Genomic DNA, 8,639 nt, shown 5'->3' on the forward strand with positions numbered 1-8,639 from the left:
GATACTCTAGGGATTTATAATTCCTTTATTTAATCTACACAAAATACGAAATCTATAATTTTAGGATAGGTGGGATGGTGATTAGAAAATATTAAAAACCATCCCGCTACCTTTTTTTTCCCACTTCGAGCACTGAGTATAGTAAAATCAAAACTGCATCAGCTGAAATTTAGTAATCAATATTAATAGTCATGTAGTCATAATACTCACCATTCTTTAAATATTTTCAATCAAATAAAAATATTACAAATTAATATTGCAACTAAACTTATCAAAGTAAAATTTTTTTAACATTTATTTATCTATGGAGTAAGAACTTGTACATTCACAAATTCTAAACAAAAAAAATCACTCAAAGCATTACCAAAAGAAAGTGTAATATTAAAGTTGTATAAGTAATAAACTATTTTCTTTTTTAAACTATAGAAATTTTAAATTGACTTGAAAAAAATATTTTAAAAGTTAAGATAAATGCAACTGTGGTAAAGCCACAAATCCTTGTTTAAATGGAAGTAGAAGATACTTTGTCAGCAAACTAGCAACAGGAAAAGTTTGTCTAATTCCAGCTTGGTCACAAAATATATTGAAAGTGAAATTGAACTAACTGGATCTGAAAAAAATAGTTCAGCATCTTCAAATTCTTCAAACACAACTAAAGCATTATTGGGTTCAGCAAAGGTAGAATTGTGCAAAATATTCTTTACAATTCCTAACTTACTTTCAATCTGAAAGCAATTGTCTCCAATGGATGTGGAGATAAAATACCTAGGTCCATGGTATTGTTTGAACTGAAAATAAGAACGATAATCAACAGGTATAGGACCATCTAAATGAATTCTCTTCAACATTGGCTCTTTCTTATTGAAAGTGTTGTCATTGATGTTGCAGTGCCCTTCAATAATTCGGCGTACTATTTGACCAGTTGGATTTTGAGGCTTATGAACTAATTTTTTTAATCTCCCAAGGTAACTTTCATATTGAAACGCAGATACATTATCAAGAACACCATAATGTTTAGCATCACTGGGCAAATGTATTAAAGAGTGAATATTATACACAAGTTGATTTTCACCATACAACTTAGAAAATGAAAACACAAAGTATTTTAAGAGTTGTTCAGCATAGGCAATATTTTTTGACAATAAATTTGGGCTCAGCAATATCCGTATGGCAACAGACAAATCAAGGAAGTTTGAATATATTGTGTCTTTTAAAATAGTTTTTAAGACAACAGGCCCAGTGTACAATAAAAATTGTCTTAATTCAGTAGCTTTCCATTTTTTATATTCTAAAAGAGATCGTGGTTTTCTTGAAAACTCTCTGGGGATGTGTTTACGTATAATTGCTGAGTTGTTAGATATCATAGATAATTGTAACTGAGATAGCTTACAATCCCCACGTGGTCCATGAATCCATTGAAATAAAAGCCTGCGCATCACACCTAAACACACAAGATGCATATATTCCAAAGGAAATTCTGTAACCATACCACAACCTAACTGCTCCAATGATGAAGAACCTACATGATGGTCAGAATAATGACGCTCAGTAAAGGTTAGGTCTGTAATTGGTGGTGCTTCTAAATTGGGCAGAGTTACTTTGTTACACCATTTGCCACGCTGCATGCATCTCTCACATGAGTTATAAGCAGAGTGAGGCCTAATACATTTAATAAAAGCCCTTGCTGGTGCATCACATTTAATAAAAGCCCTTGCTGGTGCATCACATATTACAGCATCAATCTTCACTATGTAAGTTTTACCATTAAATAGAAAACCATGTTGCTTTAAACTCTTCATTTCTGAAACAAAATCATTCAGATATTCATCAAGAGGTGTAGGTTTTTTCGTACTACTGTAAATTGCAATGGGAAAAGGTCCACTTAATGGACACTCTTTCAGTGAACCAAGAATTGGCCAAAGTGAAACTGAATTGCTATTAAACAGTGGTATACCATCAATATTAATATGAATATGCAAAAGGTCAACCATAGAATCAGGCTGATTTAATTTTAAAATATTAAGCAACCAATACTGCACCCCAAAGTAATAATATTCTCCACCAGCAATATACTTAATATCTACAGTTCGCTGAGTGCTTAAAAGAGTTCTTGAGTCATTAGAAAGATTGGAGTGTAATGGACTCAATATGTGCAATAAACTTTTTAAAGCTGAGTGTGATACACTGTAAGTTATTGCCCAATCTCGCAACTTATTTTTTAGTGTACAGTCATTGCAGTTATAATTATCGTTGACATCATCACTTTTTTTATTTTCATCAATTTCATCAGTTTTCGAATCGTCCCTACTTTAATCAAAATCAACATCAGATTTATTATCAATACTATCAGAAAACTTTTCTGAAAACTCGCTTTGAGAATTTAACCTATCAAAAATAGTTATAGATTCATTTTGCTTTTCATGAACATTTGCATTCTGATCAAATTTTTTTCTTGATTTACTAAAACTTATATCATCCACAGTTCTATCTAACATGGAAATACTAGCACAATTCTCATTTTTCATACATAGCTCTGTAAGTATTATTGAAACCTTTGAATTAATTCTACTTCGTTTTGTTCTATCTGAACACAACTTGAAATCATCATTAGATGTTGCCATTATAAAGTTTAACTTAACTTAATATTTTCTGATAAGAACTGCTGTTTAAAAAAATATAGCATAAATAAAAAACAAAAGAACACCCCACAATTCTTTTAAAAACAAAAGTATTTAAAACACACTATGCTATCAAAATACATACAGGAATTGAAAGATTAAGAAATTAATGATTTTATATTGAACTGGTCTATTCTTAAAACAGCACCTGCATATAATGATATTTCCAAAAGATGTATACTATGCCTGAAAGAAAATATTGACACAATCAAATCTAAGATTGTTTATTAAATAAAAAATTGGAATTAATATCTAATTATAGACAAAAAAATTAAGTTTTTTTTGAAAAACAATAAAAACAAAAAAACCTATAAAATAATAACAGTCCCATTAAAAATATAAAAATACAGAAACTAACACTTCTAAAGAATTTATTATGTAATGGCTTACAATAGTGTCAACATATTCCAAATTTTTGACAAATTACAGTAATTGAGACATTAATGACATGTCTTAACTACTATTTATATATATAAATTTATATATATAAATATATATATATATATAAATATATATAAATATATATATATTTATATATATATATATATATATATATATATATATATATATATATAGAGAGAGAGAGAGAGAGAGAGAGAGAGAAATGATATATACATTTCTGTTTCATACCTGAATTGATCAAACATTATTCATTTGTGTTGCATCAGATAATCTGTTGCATGTTTCATTAGATGATTATGGTTATCTGATGACACGTACAACAGATTATAATCAGATATATTTGGTGAAACACGAATGTTCGATTACAAATTGTAAATATCTTTTATCAGATTATCTGACAGATTCTAAAAATAATTTAATTCGTATACAATGATTATTATAGTGAGTACATAATTTACGTTAAAATGGAATGACAAAGTAAATATGATACTTATGAAAGTAAAAATATTGATTCACAGATAAAGGGGATTCATTTGTAGATAAATCGTTGAAGAAGATGTCAAACAACATTCAAATCAGTATTAAAGGAAGTTGTATTAGACATTTTTACCAATTTCACAATTTCACCATTTTCACAAAACCACCTATAGAAAAAAATCAATTTTTGCACTTGCGAGTCCACCATTATTGCAAATTGTAGACATCATCTTAAGGTAGAAAGGCCATCAAGATCAGTTCCCACTTCTAGCTAATGCAGCAAGTAGAAAATATGGAAATCAAGTGACTTTTGCAGCTTCAGAAAGACTGTTTAGTGGCTTTGTTAGCGTAATCACTGACAGAAGATGTACCTTGAAACCTGAAGATACCTAAATGTAATGTTTACAACAAAACTGACACTATGGCACCACTTATTACTATGAGACTATGGATAGATAATGAACAAGATGGAGATGAAACTCGCCATATTTGGCTGCAAGTTCTGCATTTCGGACCGAAACTCAAAGAACGATTTATTTTTCGAGTCGAAACCATCCGAAAATCAGAACCAGAATAAAGTATCTTTCCAAGACTTAGCTAAACTATTAGCCAAGAAGTGAAATTCTGAATTATCAGTCCATGTTTTAAAAAGTGTATCGGCAAAAAGTGAATAAAATTACCCCATGATTCTCATTTCATTTCTCAATATATATATTTTTTTGTTAGACTCATCAAATGTCTTGTAATTTGAAGTAAAATAAAAGTTAAAAAACAGCACCTTTTTACGATTGGTTCCGTACATATACGAGAAAAATTTAAAAATTTTTGAAGTTCGCAAAATCTTTGAAAATACAAAAAATTTTTAAAAAATCTGTTTCTTATTGAAAAGAATCCTTAAAAGAAAATTGACCAGCTATTGTCCGATGCTAACTATAGACAATGAATTTAAATTTGTTAGCTCAAAACATGTTTTTATAGAAACTAAGTAATTCATTCGTATCAAAGAAACAACACGTCTTATTATCACAATATCAATTTTATCTTTTATTAAGTTTTCCATTTTCTCACATGCTTCTCGGATTGGTAATCTACGTCAACGGCGTAATCACTATTTTGAAAGTGGGGGGGGGGGGAGGGGGGAACATTTTTTACAGGTCTTTTTTTTGCTTAGAAAAACACATGTAATGATGAATTAAGCTGTTATAATTGCTAGTTAAAGTGGTTGGGAAAGAGGCGGGGCGGAAAAGACATACATGAGGAGTGGGATGGAAATGTTTAACTCCGTACCTATTGCGGTTACGCCCATGGTCTACGTCAATTTAAGGCAATTGCAGTTGCTCTCGATCATATGATTCTTCGCTTCGAAAGTATATACACATCGATGGATTTTTCGCTTCGAAAGTATATACAAATTGCTTTTTTCCCCGTTTCCTAGACTTCTCTGAGTCTTGGTAGGATTATCTTTAGTAAAATAAGCACCATTAAATTATTGGATAGGATTCTTTTACTAACGAAAGTGGTTCTCTGTTTTTTATATTTATTTCCAATACCAAAGAGCAATTTTAGTTGCCGAATGCTCGTTATGATCAGAAAAAAACCTCGTTTGATTGCTAAGTATCATAAGCGTATTATTCAGCTGAATTAACTAGAGCAGCATTGATCTAGCTCCTCAGCCGCTATCTCATGTATTGAAGAATTCAGAACGCATTAATAATGTTGAACACCTTGACATCACTTAAACATCACATGACCTAAGGAATAATGTAAATATTTTTCAGAATAAGGTAAAACACCAAGTGTTCGCCAATATCTTCGACCTAGTCTCATACAAAAGTTGTTTTCTCACTCATTTTTTTTAACAAATATCGATCTCGAAGTTTGACTGTATAGAGAAAAGATTTTTTAGCTTCTTCCAGTGTTATTCCACATGTTTTTTTTTTTTTAAATATATATTCTGGAAGTCGTTTTTTCACTTGAATGTATTTAAAATTTATAAAGGCAAACAAAGGAATGATATCATTAAAAAAAAAAATCCATACATTCGACTGCTTTACAACTAAAAATTTGGTTTCGATTCTGGCTCAATCAATTTCAGCAGCTCAAAGTTCGTTGCATTTGCTTGATAAGGCTGTATTACTAAAAAAATTAAAGATAACTTTAATTAACACAGTTTGTGATAATAGCCCAATTGAATTGCTAGGCTTCGGCTGGCTTAAAGCTTTAGATACTTTTATGTTGCGTTTTAAAAGAACAGATAGGTAGTTAGACTTTAGTTTGCTTTTATGATGTTCTCACCAGAATCAGAATTTTATTGCACAACTGGTTTTTTTTTTACGCTTATTCTTAGGTTTTGCTGTTGACATTTGTTTCCTCTTTGCCACCACTACTTTACTTTTCTTAGCTGCTGCTGCAGCCAAGCTTTTATTTTTACTTTCTTCTTTGGCTTCTTTAAGCCGTTTCTTCTGATTATGCATTTGATCCAGCATGCAAATAACCGGGAAAGCGTAACAGTATCGAAAATTAACTGATCGAAAAAATGATTAATATCGAAAAATAACTGACCGAAACCCATTTTAATGATTAAGATCGAAAGTTTGATTTTCAGATTAATATCGAAAAGTTTTTATATCGAAATTCACAAATGCGGAACAATATTGAAAACAAAAAAAAACCTATAATTTTCTTAGAAAAAATTCGAGCTGTCGCGCAAGAGCTGCACTCTACAGCAGTGGTCATAATGATATGGTTATTTGGGCTAGCAGTAACTGTATCGAAAACAGTCAAACTGATTAATCTCGAAAAGGGACTTTCTGGAATAACATCGAATTTGAGAATAACATCCAAATTGTAAAAAAAGAATTGTATCGAAAATCCGAAAAACAGAATAATCTCGAAATTGTGAAAAAAGGAATAATATTGAAAAGGGACTTTTCGGAATAATATCGAAAAAGAGAATACATCGAAGTTGTTAAAAATGGAATAGTATCGAAAATCCGAACAGCCAAATAATCTCGAAATAGCTCAAAAGAGAATAATATCGAAAATGGACTTACCGGAATAATATCGAAGTTGAAAAAAAGCAATAGTATCGAAAATTTAAAAAACGGAATTAGATCGAAATTGTGAAAAAAAGAGCAATATCGAAAAGGGACTCCATTGTAGATACGCTAACTTCGTGTAAAGTTGATGCGATATTTAGGTGAAAAGTTAGTTTCTTATTGAAATGTGACTTAGTATTAAAAGTTTCTTAAGATTTTCTCTTAGTACTAGTTTTTTTTTTGTTTTTTTTAAAAAAAAAAAAAAATGAAAAAGTGTGATCAGAAAATCATATTTTCGATGTTAATCATTAAAATGAGTTTTCGATCTTATTCCGTTTTTATTGTTTTCGATATTGTTCCGCATTTGTGAATTTCGATATAAAAACTTTTCGATATTAATCTGAAAATCAAATTTTCGATCTTAATCATTAAAATGGGTTTCGGTCAGTTATTTTTCGATATTAATCATTTTTTCGATCAGTTAATTTTCGACACTGTTACGCTTTCCCAATTATAGGTAACACAATATAGGTTAATATTGGAGTATATACCTATTTGGTAGGTTAGTGGGTTTAAAAGTTAATTTTTTGACCATATAAAATATAAAAATAATGAAATGAAAATAAGGTCATTCACAATTCTAACCTGTTAGTTTTATTGGCAAACGAAAGCACTTATAGTGAAGCATGTTAGGATTTATACCAGTTCTCTTTGGTTTAGGTGTTCTAACAACTGCTGTATCAGATAGTGGCTCATTATATTTACTTGATGAAATTTAATAATAATGAAAGTTAGAATAAAATAATAATGAAAATTAGAAATTCAGTGATTAAAAATATTATAACAAATTAAGTACCAAACCTAGCATACTAACCCATTCTTACATTTAAATATTTTTGATTTATATAATCTATGTATACTAATAAATTTATTACTTACAGGTATATGCTGAGTCCAGCACCTGAGTATTCATTAAAATTTAGACCAATACCTATATCATCCAAAAAGTTACTAGTGTCAGTTTGAGTCCAAGCATCCTTTTGCATTGTACGATCAACCTAGGTTGCTGTCTCCACAAATCCATTTTGAAGTGCTCCTTCGAAAACTCTCGCATCAGCAGAATGAACTTTATATAAATTGAGTTAGGAATAGTCTGGCTTATCTGCCTTGAATAAGTGCAAACCGCATCTTTCAAATGCTGTTTTATTTTGGAACAGTCATGCATAGGGTACAAAAAGGTATGAAAAGGACAGAAAAATTTTTAAAATAAATAAGTATAATTTCATTAATAATGAAATTTTTAAAATAAATAAGCATAATATCATTAATCAAAAAATAAAAATTATATTTCTATACGACAGCGACTTCTATTTAATGATTTAGTTTCAAAATATATCATAATTATTGAATTAAATTCTTTAGTTTTTTCTTTAATTAATCTTAAAAAAAAAACAGTGTTGCATATCTATTTATTAAAAATTTAAAGAGCAATCATCAACCGTGGCGACTACAAGCAAGTGGGTGTAGCAAATACTGGCAAAGATTTAACTGTTTATTACATGGCTATTTTTAAATAAAGTTAAGCCATATGCATTTTGAAAAATGTGTCAGAGTTTATACTTTATGATAAGGACAAAAAAGGTCAATTTAAAAAAAAAAAATTGATGTAAATTACTAGATAGGAGGTTAAGTTGCTTCCAGTGTTCGCCACCACCACCCCACGCCCACTCAAAATCATTTACTAAGTTTGTAAGATGCTCCTGCATCCTAATGACACTCTGAAAAAGAAAAAAAAATTAGATCGTAAACAATATAATTTTTTGTATTTAACCCTATTGGTTGAAAAGGTTTTACTTTCGGTTTCAGATTCGGCTTTACTACACAATTTTCTTTGAGTAAAATAAACAATCAAAAATATTGGCAACTATTTCTGTCGTAAGTTGTTATGAAATAACGTGGAGAAGCATAGAGAAGAATATAACAGATAGTGTATAAACTTTAACGCTATATAAACTTTATACACTGTTATATTCTTCTCCATGCT

At 29.8% G+C, this 8,639-nt stretch overlaps 1 long non-coding RNA gene and 1 pseudogene across 1 annotated transcript; both read right to left on the reverse strand.

Moving 5' to 3' along the window:
• Positions 1–406: 406 nt before the first annotated feature.
• On the reverse strand, positions 407–2,897 carry LOC149877701 (uncharacterized; annotated as a pseudogene).
• Positions 2,898–4,522: 1,625 nt separating this feature from the next.
• On the reverse strand, positions 4,523–7,899 carry LOC149877702 (uncharacterized). The gene is made up of 3 exons (XR_016448062.1): positions 7,241–7,899; positions 5,597–5,693; positions 4,523–5,308 (listed from the first exon to the last, which is right to left on the reverse strand). It is a non-coding gene; the product is annotated as an uncharacterized LOC149877702 (long non-coding RNA).
• Between the last annotated feature and the right edge of the window lie 740 nt (positions 7,900–8,639).

Source organism: Hydra viridissima, unplaced genomic scaffold, assembly GCF_058129835.1.
Source record: "Hydra viridissima isolate aposymbiotic clone 2 unplaced genomic scaffold, HvirCarnegie_v1 scaffold_16, whole genome shotgun sequence".
In the NCBI taxonomy this organism is placed as follows: domain Eukaryota; kingdom Metazoa; phylum Cnidaria; class Hydrozoa; order Anthoathecata; family Hydridae; genus Hydra; species Hydra viridissima.